We start from the raw sequence: 15,738 nt of genomic DNA on the forward strand, positions 1-15,738 counted from the left end.
ACCACCCCCCCAAAAAAAATTTAAGTTAAATAATAGCTGGGCATAGTGGCACGTGCCTGTAGTCCCAGCTACTAGGGTGGTTGAGGCAGGAGAATCACTTGAGCCCAGAATCACCTGGGGTTGCAGTGATGAGTGATTGAGCCACTGCATTCCAGCCTGGGTGACAGAGTGAGACCCTGTCTCAAAATTAAAAATACAAAAAAATTAAAAATAAAAGGCAGTTTTCTTTTCTTTTTTTTTTTTTTTTGAGAGAGTCTCACTCTGTTGCCCAGGCTGAAGTGCAGTGGCATGATATCAGCTCACTGCAACCTCCACCTCCCGGGCTCAAGCGATTCTCCTGCCTCAGCCTTCCCAGTAGCTGGGATTATAGGCGCGTGCTACCATGCTGGGCTAATTTTTTGTATCTTTAGTAGAGATGGGATTTCACCATGTTGGCCAGGCTGGACTCAAACTCCTAACCTCAGGTGATCCGCCTGCCTCAGCCTCCCAAAGTGCTGGGATTGCAGGTGTGAGCCACCACGCCTGGCCCTGGCAGTTTTCATATCTCAAAAATTGAGTTAATTTTATACATAACCAGAATATCAGTCACACCTAACACTTACCTAATATCAATTGATAGAATGACATTAAAATGTCATTAATTGTATAAATTAAAAAAAATTTCTTCTCCACACAAAGTCTCACCATGTTGCCCACGCTGAACTTGAAGTCTTGGCCTCCAGCAGTCTTCCCACCTCAGTCTCCAGAAATGCTAGGATTGGCCTGGCACGGTGGCTTACGCCTGTAATCCCAGCACTTTGGGAGGCCAAGGCGTGTAGATCACGAGGTCAAGAGATCGAGGCCATCTTGACCAACATGGTGAAACCCAATCTCTACTAAAAATACAAAAATTAGCTGGGCGTGGTGGCACGAGCCTGTAATCCCAGCTACTCAGGAGGCTGAGGCAGGAGAATCACTTGAACCCGGGAGGCGGAAGTTGCCGTGAGCCGAGATCATGCCACTGCACTCCAGCCCGGTGATAGAGTGAGACTCCGTCTTAAAAAAAAAAAAAAAAATGCTGGGATTACAGGCATGAGCCACCATCCACGGCCAAGACATTCATTTTATACCCCAGGACAAAAATACTCGAAATGGAATGGAGGATTATATACTTTGAATGTATGTCCCCGCCAAATCTCACATTGAATTGCAATCCCCAAGGTTGGAAGAAGGGCCTGGTAGGAGGTGTTTGGATCATGGGGGCAGATCTCTAATGAATGGCTTGGGCCATCGCCTTCGTGATAGGTGAGCTCTTCTTCTGAGTTCGCACAAGATCTGGTGGTTTGAAAGTACGTGGCACCTCCCCTCTACCTCTGTCTCTCTTGTTCCTATTTTGCCATGTGAGAGGCCTGCTCTGGCTTCACCTTCCACTGTAAGTAAAAACTCCGAGGCCTCTCCAGAACCTGAGCAGATGCCAGCACCATGCTTCCTATAAAGCTTGCAGAACCATGGGTTGATAAAACATTTCTTTATCAGTTATCCAGCCTCAGGTATTTTTATGGCAATGCCAGAAAAGCCTAATACAGAGGTAAAAAGGTATTCCATGCAAATAGTAATCAAAAGAGAACAAGAGTGGATATACCATTATCATACTTAACTAGACTTTAGGCAAAACCTATTTAAAAACACCAAGCACACTATCTTTTGTGTGTGGGGGGGTACACAGTAGGTGCATATATTTATTGGGTACAAGAGATATTTTAATACAGGCATTAAATGTGTAATAACCATGTATTAGTCCATTTTCACACTGCTGATAAAGACATACCTGAGACTGGGAAGAAAAATATGTTGGCTGGGTGCGGTGGCTCACGCCCATAATCCCAACACTTTGGGAGGCTGAGGTGGGTGGATCTTGAGGTCAGGAGTTCAAGACCAGCCTGGCCAAGACGGTGAAACCCTGTCTCTACTAAAAATACAAAAATTAGCCAGGCGTGGTAGCATGAGCCTGGAGTCCCAGCTACTCAGGAGGCTGAGGCAGAAGAATTGCTTGAACCTGGGAGGCGGAGGTTGCAGTGAGCTGAGATCGTGCCACTGCACTCCAGCCTGGGTGACAGAGCGAGACTCCATCTCAGAAAAAAAAAAAAAGAAAAGAAAACGATATTTAATTGGACTTACAGTTCCACATGGCTGGGGAGGCCTCAAAATCATGGCGGGAGGCAAAAGGCACTTCTTACATGGCAGCGGCAAGAGAAAATGAGGAAAAAGCAAAAGCAGAAATCCCTGATAAACCCGTCTCATTACTATGAGAATAGCATGGGAAAGACCATCCCCCATGATTCAATTACCTACCTCTGGGTTCCTCCCACAACATGTGGGAACTCTGGGAGATATAATTCAAGCTGAGATCTGGGTGTGGACACAGCCAAACCATATCATTCTACCCCTGACCCCTCCAAATCTCATGTCCTCACATTTCAAAATCAATCATGCTTTCCCAACAGTACCCCAAAGTCTTAATGCATTTCAGCATTAATCCCAAAGTCCATAGTCCAAAGTCTCATCTGAGACAAGGCAAGTCCCTCCCACCTATGAGCCTGTAAAATCCAAGGCAAGCTAGCTGCTTCCTAGATACAGTGGGGGTACAGGTATTGGGTAAATGCAGCCATTCCAAAGGGGAGAAATTGGCCAAAACAAAGGAGTTACAGGGCCCATGCAAGTCTGAAATCCAGCAGGGCAGTCAAATTTTAAAGCTCCAAAATGATCTCCTTTGACTCCAGGGCTCACATCCAGGTCACACTGATGCAAGTGGTGGGTTTCCATGGTCTTGGGCACCTCTGCCCCTGTGGCTTTCCAGGTACAGCCTCCCTCCCAGCTGCTTTCACGGGCTGGTGTTGAGTGTCTGCAGCTTTTCCAGGTGCACGGTGCAATCTGTCAGTGGATCTACCATTCTGGGGTCTGGAGGATGGTAGCCCTCTTCTCACAGCTCCACTAGGCAGTGCCCCAGTAGAGACTCTGTAGCAGGGCTCTGACCCCACATTTCCCTTCTGCACTGCCCTAGCAGAGGTTCTCCATGAGCACCCCACCTCTGCAGTAAACTTTTGCCTGGACATCCAAGTGTTTCCATACATCTTCTGAAATCTATGTGGAGGTTCCCAAACCTCAATTCTTGACTTCTTTGTACCGCAGGCTCAACACCATGTGGAAGCTGCCAAGGCTTGGGGCTTCAACCCTTTGAAGCCACAGCCCAAGCTGTATGTTTGCCCCTTTCAGTCATGGCTGGAGTGGCTGGGACACAGGGCACCAAGTCCCTACATTGCACACAGCACGGGGACCCTGGGCCTGGCCCCGTGAAACCACTTTTTCCTCCTGGGCCTCTGGGCCTGTGATGGGAAGGGCTGTGTGAAGGTGTCTGGCATGGCCTGGAGACATTTTCCCCATGGTCTTGGGGATTAACATTTGGCTCCTTGCTACTTATGCAAATTTCTGCAGCCAGATTGAATTTCTCCTCAAAAAATGGGTTTTTCTTTTCTACTGCATCATCAGGCTGCAAATTTTCCAAACCTTTATGCTCTGTTTCCCTTTTAAAACAAATGCTTTTAACAGCACCCAAGTCAGCTAGTCACCTATTGAATGCTTTTCTGCTCAGAAATTTCTTCCTCTAGATACCCTAAATCATCTCTCTCAAGTTCAAAGTTCCACAAATCTCTAGGGCAGGGGCAAAATGCCACCAGTCTCTTTGCTAAAACATAACAAGAGTCACCTTTGCTCCAGTTCCCAACAAGTTCTTCACCTCCATCTGAGACCACCTCAGCCTGGATTTTCTTGTTCATATCACTATCAGTATTTTTGTCAAAGCCATTCAACACATCTGTAGGAGGTTCCAAACTTTCCCACATCTTCCTGCCTTCTGAGCTTTCCAAACTGTTCCAACCTCTGCCTGTTACCCAGTTCCAAAGTTGCTTCCACATTTTTGGGTATCTTTTCAGCAACAACCCACTGCTGGTACCAATTTACTGTATTAGTCCATTTGCAAGCTACTAATAAAGACATACCCAAAACTGGAAAGAAAAAGAAGTTTAATTGGACTTACAGTTTCACATGGCTGGGGAGGCCTCAGAATCATGGCGGGAAGCAAAAGGCACTTCTTATGTGGTGGCGGCAAGAGAAAATGAGGAGGAAACAAAAGCAGAAACCCCAGATAAATCCATCAGATCTTGTGAGACTTAGTCACTATTGTGAGAATAGCATGGGAAAGACCAGCCCCCATGATTCAATTACCTTCCCCTGGGTCCCTCCCACAACACATGGGAATTCTGGAAGACAGAATTCAAGTTGAGATTTGGGTGGGGACACAGCCAAGCCATATCAAATCACATTAGGATAAATCAGGTATTCATCACCTCAAGCATTTATTGTTTCCTTGCATTACAAACAATCCAATTATACCCCTTTATTTTTAAATGTATAATAAATTATTGTTGACTGTAGTCACCATGTGTGCTATGAAATACTAGATCTTATTTATTCTAAGTATAATTTTCTACCCATTAACCACCCCTACTTTCCTGCCTCCTCCACTATCCTTCCTTGCCTCTGGTAACCATTATTCTGCTCTTTTTCTCTATGAGTTCAATTGTTTTAATTTTTAGGTCCCAGAAATTAGTGAGAGCATGTGAAGTTTGCCTTTCTGTGCCTGGCTTATTTTACTTAACATAATGACTTCTAGTTCCATGCATGATGTCTCACATGACGGGATCTCATTCTTTTTCATGGCTGAATAGTACTCCACTGTGTATATGTACCACATTTTCTTTTTTTTTTTTTTGAGACGGAGTCTCACTCTGTCACCCAGGCTGGACTGCAGTGGTGCGATCTCGGCTCACTGCAAACTCCGCCTCCCGGGTTCATGCCATTCTCCTGCCTCAGCCTCCTGAGTAGCTGGGACTGCAGGCACCCACCACCACGCCCGGCTAATTTTTTTTGTATTTTTAGTAGAGATGGGGTTTCACCGTGTTAGCCAGGATGGTCACAATCTCCTGACCTCGTGATCCGCCTGCCTCGGCTTCCCAAAGTGCTGGGATTACAGGTGTGAGCCACCGCGCCCAGCCAATATGTACCACATTTTCTTTATCCATTCATCTTTTGATGAACACTTAGGCTGCTTCTGAATCTTGGCTATTGTGAATAGTGCCGCAATAAACATCAGAGTGCAGATATCTCTTTGATATGCTGATTTCCTTTCTTTTTAGAATATACCTAGCAATGTGATTGCTGGATCATAGGTAATTCTAATTCCAGATTTTTGAGGAGCCTTCAAACTGTTCTCCACAGTGGCTTACTATTTTACATTTCCACCGACAGCGTACAAGGGTCTCTTTTTTTCACATCCTTGCCATCATTTGTTATTACCTCTCTTTGGGATAAAAGCCATTTTAATTGGGGTGAGATGATATGGTATTGTTGTCTTTTCACTTCTCTGATGATGTTGAGCACCTTTTCATATATCTGATTTTCATTTTTATGTCTTTTTTTGAGAAATGTCTATTCAGATATTTTGCCCATGTTTAATTTGAATTATTAGATTTTTTTCCTATTGAGGTATTTGAGCTCCCCATATATTGTTTATTAATCCCTTGTCAGATGGATCATTTGCAAATATTTTCTTCCATTTTGTGGGCTGTCTCTTCACTTTGTTGACTGTGACTGTTTCTTTTGCTGTACAGAAGTTTTATGTTTTTTTTGTTTTTTTTTTGTTTTTCTGAGACAGGGATTTGCTCTGTCTCTCAGGCTGGAGTGCAGTGGTGCAATCGTCACTCGCTGCATCCCTGACCTCCTGGGCTCAAGTGATTCTCCCACCTCAGCCTCCCAAGTAGCTGGGACTACAGGTGCACACCATCACACCTGGCTAATCTTTTGTATTTTTTGTAGAGATGGGATTTTGCCATGTTGCCCAGGCTTGTCTTGAACTCCTGGGCTCAGCCTCCGAAAGTGCTGGGATTACAGGCATGAGCTACTGCGTCTGGCCTATTCTTCCTTCTCCTTTCCTCCAGCAGCAGGAATCTCTCCCCATAGCCACCACAGGTAGAAATGTGCTGGGTCACACCTGAAGCCAGTACAGCTCTAAGTCTTACCTAAGGCCCATACAAGTACTGCCTGGCTACCCCTGCTGATCACACAGGGCCCAGGGGTTCAGAAGGTGATGAATTCTGCCAGGAACGGGTTCTTCTTTTCAAGGCAGTAGGTTCCCTTCTGGCCCAGGGTGTATCTAGAAATGTCCAGGAGCTAGGGCCTGGAATAGAGGCCTCACGACTCTGCCTGGTGCCCTGTTGCTGAGCTTGCATCCAAGTTGCAATATAAGCCCTCTTTACTCTCCCCTTTCTTCTCAAGTAGAAGGAAGTAGTCTCTCCCTGAGCTGCTGGCTGTACTGCCTGGGGTCAGGAGAGTGGTGGCACAAGTATTCCCTTTGCCACCCCAGCTAGTGTCTCACTAGGTCGTGTGCACTCCAAGTCCACTGGCTCCAAGCCCACCCAACACCAAGACTTACACAGGAATTGCAATCCTTGTGACCCTGACTACCTTTCAAGTTTCTTTAGGACACCAGAACATTTTAGCCCATGGTGACAGGGCTTGCCAGAACTCAGGTTCTGGCAATTGGGGTGGACAATTCGACTCTGGCTAAGGCTGATCTAAACGCTCCTCCCATGGGCACTGGCTGAGTTCTGCTCCATATTGCTTTCTGCTAATGACAGGGCAGCACTGAGTTCCAATGCAAAGTCCCACAATCACCGTGCTGTCCCTCTCCCAAGCTTACAGATTCTCTCTCTGTGCCATGTGGCTTCTGCAAGAGGATGGGAAAGTGGTAGCATAGGCAATTCAAGGCTGCTTTCACACCCTTTTCCGTGCCTCTTTACTTAATATAAGACTAGGTACTGTGATTGCACAGCTGATGTTTGGTTCTTCTTCTTCTCCTCCTCCTCCTTCTTCTTCTTCTTTCTTTTTCTTCTTCTCTTTTTTGATACGGAGTCTCAGTCTGTCACCCAGGCTGGAGTGCAGTGGCACGATCTCGGCTCACTGCAACCTCCACCTCCCGGGTTCAAGCGATTGTCCTGCCTCAGCCTCCTGAGTAGCTGGGACTACAGGTGCACACCACCATGCCCGGCTAATTTGTGTATTTTTTACTAGAGACGGTGTTTCACCATATTGGCCAAGCTGGTCTTGAACTCCTGACCTCGTGATCTGCCTGCCTCAGCCTCCCAAACTGCTGGGATTATAGGTGTGAGCCACCGCGCCCGGCCTAAGTTACTTTTTTGTGTGGATAGCTGTTCAATTTGGTGTTCTTGTTGGGGGAACAATCACTGGAGGGTTCTATTTGTCCATCTTGCTCCGCCTGCTTCTGTATCACTTTTGACCATGGTTTTATCTATATGGTAGGTAAAAGATCCAGCCGGGCACGATGGCTCATGCCTGTAATCCCAGCACTTTGGGAGGCTGAGGCAGGAGGATCACCTGAGGTCAGGAGTTCGAGACCAGCCTCAACATGGAGAAACTCCATCTCTACTAAAAATACAAAATTAGCCGGGCATGGTGATGCATGCCTGTAATCCCAGCTACTCCTTGGGAGGCTGAGGCAGGAAAATTGCTTGAACCCAGGAGGCGGAGATTGCAGTCAGCCAAGATCGCGCCATTGTATTCCAGCCTGGGCAACAAGAGGGAAACTCCGTCTCAAAAAATAAATAAATAAAAAAAAAAGAAAAGAAACTCAGGGAGACAGTAAGTGAAAGGAAAGAATAAAATAACTGCTGCTCACATTTGCAATTATTAAGTTCTTTTCAATAAAATTTCATGCCGTAGTAAATGAACTGGATATAATTTTTTGGTACAGGAATGAATTCACAAATTTTTCCTTGAAAATAAAAATGTTTTCAACCTAAGGTCATTTATCCTAAAAATTGTCCTTTTTGACTTTGCTTTATTAAAAACTGCAAATACAAAACATCTCAGGTGTGGTTACACATGCCTGTAATCCTAGCACTATGGGGGGCCGAGATGGGAGGATCGCTTAATGCCAGGAGTTCGAGACCAGCCTGGTCAACATAGTAAGACTCCATCTCTATTTTTTTTTTTAATGTATATCTAAAAAGGCAATTTTCACATCTCAAGAATGGAAGCATTTCTGAGGCCGGCACAGTGGCTCATACCTGTAATCCCAGCACTCTGGGAGGCCAAAGCAGGCAGATCACTTGGGGTCTGGAATTTGAGACCAGCCTGGCCAACATGGTGAAACCTCATCTCTACCAAAAATTCAAAAATTAGTCAGGCATGGTGGCACACGCCTATAATTCCAGCTACTCAGGAGGCTGAGGCACGAGAATCGCTTGAACCTGGTAGGCGGAGGTTGCAGTGAGCCGAGATCATGCCACTGCACTCCAGCCTGGGTGATAGAGCAAGACTCTGTTTAAAAAAAAAAAAAAAAGGCCAGGCGTGGTGGCTGACACCTGTAAGTAATCCCAGCACTTTGGGAGGCCAAGGCGGGCAGATCACGAGGTCTGGAGATCGAGACCATCCTGGCTAACATGGTGAAACCCCATCTCTACTAAAAATACAAAAATTTAGCCAGGTGTGGTGGTGGGCGCCTGTAGTCCCAGCTACTCGGAAGGCTGAGGCAGGAGAATGGCGTGAACCCAGGAGGCGGAGCTTGCAGTGAGCCGAGATCGCGCCACTGCACTCCAGCCTGGGCGACGGAGCGAGACTCCGTCTCAAAACAAAAAAAGGAAAAAAAGGCTGAGCGCAGTAGCTCATGCCTGTAATCCCAGTGCTTTGGGAAGCTGAGGCGAGCAGATCACAAGGTCAAGAGATGGAGATCATCCTGGCCAACACGGTGAAACCCCGTCTCTACTAAAAATACAAAAATTAGCTGCGCGTGGTGGCGCATGCCTGTAATCCCAGCTACTTGAGAGGCTGTGGCAGGAGAATCGTTTGAACCCGGGAGGCAGAGGTTGCAGTGAGCTGAGATCACGCCACTGCACTCCAGCCTGGGCAACAAGAGCGAAAGTCCATCTCAAAAAAAAAAATAAAATAAAGAAAAAAAATTGAAGCATTTCTTATAACCAGAATACCACAGTCACACCTACTAATTTCCTAATATTAGCTGACAGCATGACACTGGAATCTCATAAATTATATAAACAATTTAAAAAATATTTTGTAGAGACACAGTCTGACTATATTGCCCAGGCTAGTCTTGAAGTCTTGGCCTCAAGGGATTCTGCTGCCTTGGCCTTCCATTGCATATGGAAACACAAAGTGGAAATGTACTCCATTTACCCATTTAACGTAGAAGACAACATAACCTTAAAAATATGTGTGACATTCCCTATCCGTAGCTCTGTCTGCAGCCAGAATGAAGAATGAGTCCTAGATTGCCAAAATAACTGTTAATTCTAAATTGTTGAAACTTACAAACTGCAGCGTTGCTTTTCTTTTTTCTTTTTCTTTTTTTTTTTTTTTTTTTTTTGAGACATAATTTCGCTTTTTTTGCCTAGGCTGGAGTGCAATGGTGTGATCACAGCTCACCGCAACCTCCACCTCCAGAGTCCAAGCGATTCTCCTGCCACAGCCTCCCAAGTAGCGGGGATTACAGGCATGTGCCACCACACCTGGCTAATTTTGTATTTTTAGTAGAGGCGGGGTTTCTCCATGATGGTCAGCGTACGGAGCCAAAGGCCCCTGGGACAGGACAAACTCAGCATTCCGGAGGAGCCTATATAATCAAACAGCAAACTGTTTATCATGAATGCACGTTGTGGGCAAACTCACACTGCCCTGCCACCAAAAGGTTTGCTGAGGGACATCACTCCCTGGCACTGGCCTCCTTGAAGTTATCTGCTGAGAAAATTAGTGCCTATTGTCCAAAGGATGCCATCTCACAAGCCTGCTGTGAACCAAACAGAACCAAACGGCCAACTGACAATTACCCACTTTTCTCGCTATCTCTTTTGCCTAATAAATACGGAGGGCTGTGTAAAGCTCGGGGCCCTTGTCCACTAGAGGCAAGGTGCCGCCCCCACCCCTTCTTCCAAATATACTCTTTTGTCTCTTGTCTTTTATTCCCACGTTCGACCCCCTTTGTTCAGTCTCCCTAGGTCCGTGCGAGTTACATAGTGGCACCCCAAACAGCGACAGGATCGGGAGCTCTATAAGTGGCACTCGAACAGGCGACAGTCCGAACACGGGACTATGAGGACCTGAACGAAGAAGGTCTGCTGGAGCAGAAGAACTGCAATTGACAAGATGCACGGGGACTCCAGGACGAGCCTGCCGGTAGCGTATATAACAGTGCCCTAAAGACGTACTGGGGGCAGTGCTTTAAAGAAGTACTGGGAAGGGGAAGTTTTCTGAATCAGGGTAACAAGGGGAAAAATTTGTCTACTGAAGAAAAACCTTATGTGCACTTGCTTAAAGTTCTGTTGAGACAGTCTGGAGCTCAGGTTAATTCGCAGGCACTAACTAACCTCCTGCAGAAGCCACAAACGGTTATTAACGCATCACCCATGGTTTCCACAGACAGACACTCTTGATGTGGAAAATTGGGACAGAGCAGGAGAAGGATTAAAACAGGCTCATCAAAAAGGTTTTAAAGTTGATTCTTCAGTTTTCTCCACTTGGAGTTTAGTTCATACTGTACCTCTGCCATTATCTCCTTATTATTCTGCGGGACAGCAGGCTGAGTCTAAAAATCTGAAAGAATCTGTTGTCCCACCCACAGCGCCAACTGAAAATAAAAAACGGGTGAGGGAGGATAAAAATTGGCCTATATCGCCTCCTCCAATTGCTGAAACATCTGTACCGCTTCCTTCGGTAGCAGAAATAGAGACCCCAATACAAAGAATTTTACACTATGCTGCCATAGCTGGAGAGCCCTTAGGACCTTGCGCTTTTCCTATTTCCGTAAGGCCCGATTCAAATAATCCACAGCAGTTTATTCATGAACACACCCCACTAGAATTTAAGTTGTTGAAGGAATTAAAAACTAGTGTGGTCAATAATGGAGTACAAAGCCCATGGTTCCCGGAAGAAGGAACGCTAGGCTTAGAACTCTGGGAACGAGTGGGGAGAAATCTTAAACAACATCAGGTGCAAAGGCGTCAGGTCCCAGTAAAATCTTTAACGTTATGGGCTTTAATTAGAGCAGTCCTGGCTCAGTTATACACAGAAGAACCTAAAAAGAGGAAGGAGGAGAAAACGTCACCTGCCTTATCACCTTCTCTTCCCTCAGCCCCAATATCACTGGGCCAAAATAACAAGGAGGAAACAGAGGTCTTACCTAAGCCTCCTCCTCCAACAGATAGGAAAAAGGACAGATGATACGCTACAGCTATCAGTCCCTGTCTTAAGCAGGCAGCATTAGAAGGAGAGCGCTTAACCTGCTCAGTAATGCAAAATCGGCAAGGCAAGCAGGTGTATGTCTATAAAAAGATAAGAAAGGCCGGGCGCGATGGCTCATGCCTGTAATCCCAGCACTTTGGGAGGCCAAGGCGGGCAGATGACCTGAGGTCGGGAGTTCGAAACCAGCCTGAGCAACATGGAGAAACCCTGTCTCTACTAAAAATACAAAATTAGCCGGGCGTGGTGGCCCGTGCCTGTAATCCCAGCTACTGGGGAGGCTGAGGCAGGAGAATCGCTTGAACCTGGAAGGCGGAGGTTGCGGTGAGCTGAGATCGCGCCATTGCACTCCAGCCTGGGCAACAAGAGCAAATACTCCGTCTCAAAAAAAAAAAAAAGAAAAAAGGCATTAGAAGCCGAAACCGCGCGACCAAGCAAGCGGTGGGCAGAAGAAAAGGCTCAGCAGCAGAAAAGCTCGCGGCGACCAAGCCGACAAGGTCCGCCCAGGCGGGCAGCATGACCCACCCACGGCAAAGGAGGGAGGGAGCCGCGCAGACACAGGCAAAACCTGAGGAAGTACAATGCGGCCGCCGCCCAGGACCTGCACCGCAGCCCTCTGGCTCTGTGGGCAGCCCATAGCAAAATTTCATGTGTTACGTTACGTCCCAGACTATGATTCTCTGCTAAGATTTAAGTAAAACATAAGAATTTGAAAAACCTCTTTTCTAATAATGGCCACTGTTATCTCTCTCGTACCCCTGACGTAGCTTTCCAAATTCAATTTAAGTAAAACAGTAACCTCTGAAGGCAAAGAGATTACAGAGGGCCCACGAATTAGTTAATGAGTAATTAAAAGCTAGGCATGTAAAACCACACATTATCCTTTAAAGGAGAACTTTAAACCTAATTAAATGATATTTGTTAAATTAGAAGGTAAAAATATTGTGTCCTTCTCAGAAAGTGAAGAAAAGTTAACTGTAGTGAAAACTTATGCATGAATGACTGTCTTACCCACTGATTACAGATAGTGTGATTTGTACTCGCTAAAAGAGTCCTAAATTGAGTTCCCCAGCCAGTGAGTCACTGTTTTCAAGACTGCCAGATTAAAGTCCATAAACTTGGTCAGCCGGAAAACTCAATTACAAGATTTAAGCTATTCCACCCGTGGCTTTAAGCACATGGTTAAAGTATATCATTTAAGTCTCTGCTTCTAGAGATGCGTTCAGATTTTTTTAAACTTATTACTTATTTCAGCTAGCAATCTTAATGATTAATGCAGTCCCAATGCTAAGTTATGACCCTGATTATCATCAGGATTCGTTTAAGTAAAAGGCAATTCGAAGCGGTATTGCACTCCCCCATACCTAATGCTTTAACACTGTTACTGATGGGTCTGGTAAACATGGAAAAGCCTCAGGCTAGTAGAGACCACATAATTCAATCACTCGATCTGAGTTTACTAGCACTTAGAGAGCTAAGGTTACTCTGTTTATTTATTTCTTATTTTTTTTTGAGACGGAGTCTCGCTCTGTCACTCAGTCTGGAGTGCAGTGGCACGATCTCCACTTACTGCAAGCTCCGCCTCCCGGGTTCACACCATTCTCCTGCCTCAGCCTCCCAAGTAGCTGGGACTACAGGCACCCGCCACCACACCCGGCTAATTTTTTGTATTTTTAGTAGAGACGGGGTTTCACTGTGTTAGCCAGGATGGTCTCAATCTTCTGACCTTGTGATCCGCTCGCCTCGGCCTCCCAAAGTGCTGGGATTACAGGCGTGAGCCACCGCGCCCGGCCTATCAGGTTACTCTGTTTATTTATTAAGAACTTTTACAACTTTAAGCTCGCTCTGGACTTTGCAGCCTTATGTTGCAAATATAGCCATCAATTTACGGGGTCGAGACTTACTTACAGCATGGGATAGGAGACTTACAAATGAAAACTTTGATAACCCAGGATTTAAAATGCTGAAGAACATAGGATATCAGAGTGAAAAAGTTTTAGGGAAATTTCTACAATGAAATCCTAACCCGATATCAGTAACTGGAAAAACATATAGAAAAGGGCTAGGACACCAGGATTTCTGATGGGGGTCATTGATATTTGATATTTCTCCTTTGCCCACTGCCTTACCATTAGAATGGCTCAGTGACAAACCTACATGGGTGGATCAATGCCCCTAACACAAAAGAAGCTAGATGAACTTCATCTGTTGGTAAAAGAGCAATTGAACGCAGGACATATAGAAAAGTCAGTTAGCAGGCCGGGCACGGTGGCTCACGCCTGTAATCCCAGCACTTTGGGAGGCCGAGGCAGGTGGATCACAAGGTCAGGAGATCGAGACCATCCTGGCTAACAAGGTGAAACCCCGTCTCTACTAAAAATACAAAAAAAAATAGCCAGGCGTGGTGGCGGGTGCCTGTAGTCCCAGCTACTCGGGAGGCTGAGGCAGGAGAATGGTGTGAACCCGGGAGGTAGACCTTTACTCCAGCCTGGGCGACAGAGCGAGACTCTGCCTCAAAAAAAAAAAAAAAGAAAAGAAAAGTCAGTTAGCCCCTGGAATTCTCCAGTATTTGTTATTCCAAAAAGGTCCCAAAACAATAATGACCTCTGGGGTTTCAGCTCAACACTCAGAGCTAATTGCAGTCATTCAGGTTTTTACAGCTCACAGCTTCAGATCCTATCAACATTGTGATTCAGCTTATGTTGTAAATGTAGCCAGTCGCATAGAAACTGCTACAGTTAAAAGTACACTAGACCCAGAACTACTTAATTTATTTCACTTATTCTCATATGCTGCATGCTACATGCCAAACAGGTGAGACAGCTGGTCATGTACGGTGACATCATCTGTCATCATTTGCTCATATGGGAATACCTAAACAATTAAAAACGAACACTTATACTGGCCATGCTTTTCATATAGTAAAAAAACATATAGTAAAAAAAAAAAACATATAGAAAAGGGCTAGGACACCAGGATTTCTGACAGCTTTGGGCTATAACCCATAAAATAGAAATAAATTCCTTATAATCCTAGAGGACAAGGCATTATAGAGTGGGCACATCAAACATTACAACGCATGTTGAAAAAACAAAAAGGGGGTATAGGAGGCCAACTACCACCTCAATCAAGACTACATTTAGCCTTATTTACTTTAAATTTTTGACTCCTGGTCCAGATGGTAAGACTCCAGCAGAAAGACATTGGCAAGTGTTAGAGGAAAAGAGGAAAGTTTATCTGAAAGTGTTATGGAAATCCCTGGAAGAAGGGCAATGGAAAAGTCCAGTGGATTTACTGACTTGGGGAAGAGGGTATGCTTGTGTTTCTACAGAAGATGGACAAACCGTGTGGGTGCCCTCAAGGTGCGTGTGACCATGGAACAGGAGATGGGAGGAACCCAGGGTGGCCAAGCATGGGCCTGGTCCCTCCAGTAAGAGCCATGAGCCAGCTGAGCCTGAGTGCAAAGACAGAGAGAAGGCCTAACAGAGTCACGACACAGTTCTAATGCTACGTTTTCTGTAAAATTGGATGGACCGCCAATCGGATAATGAGAGCTGCTCAGCCTGGCCTTACATTCTTTCAATTAATACATAAACAAAAAGGGGGATATGCAGGGAGCCGAAGGCCCATGGGACGTGACCAACTCAGCATTCCGCTGGAGTCTATACGGGATCAAACAGCAAACTGTTTATCATGAATGCAGGATGTGGGCAAACTCACTGCCTTGCCACCAAAAGGTTTGCTGAGGGACATCACTTCCTGGCACTGGGCACCTTGAAGTTATCTACTGAGAAAATTAGTGCCTTTTGTCCAAAGGATGCAGTCTCACAAGCCTGCTGTGAACCAAACGGCCAACTGACAATTACCCGACAATCACCTCCGCTTTTCTTGCTATTTCTTTTGCCTAATAAATACGGAGGGCTGTGTAAAGCTCGGGGCCCTTGTCCACTAGAGGCAAGGTGCCCCCCAACCTTTCTTCCAAATATACTCTTTTGTCTCTTGTCTTTTATTCCTGCGTTTGCTCCCCTTTGTTCAGTCCAATAGGTCCAAGGCAGGTCAGGCTTGTCTTGGACTCCTGACCTCAGGTGATCTGCCTGCCTCAGCCTCCCAAAGTGCTGGGATTAGAGGCGTGAGCCACTGTGCCTGGCCAGCATTGCTTTTCTAATCAGATGAAGAACAGTGTATGCTGTAAACAGAGCATCAGGACTCAAACAGAAAGTCACATCACTGCCTTCCAAAAGTGGTGGCCTTCTGGTTTATGAACACTCTTTGAGCCTGTGCTATGTCCTCTCTGGGGTGTTTGTGAAGCATCAAGATACTCCCACAGTCAAGGCCAATAATCAGGCTCAGCTGTATCCTGTTCATCTCCCTCAC

This window comes from Nomascus leucogenys, chromosome 10 (assembly GCF_006542625.1).
Source record: "Nomascus leucogenys isolate Asia chromosome 10, Asia_NLE_v1, whole genome shotgun sequence".
NCBI classification, from domain to species: Eukaryota; Metazoa; Chordata; class Mammalia; order Primates; family Hylobatidae; genus Nomascus; species Nomascus leucogenys.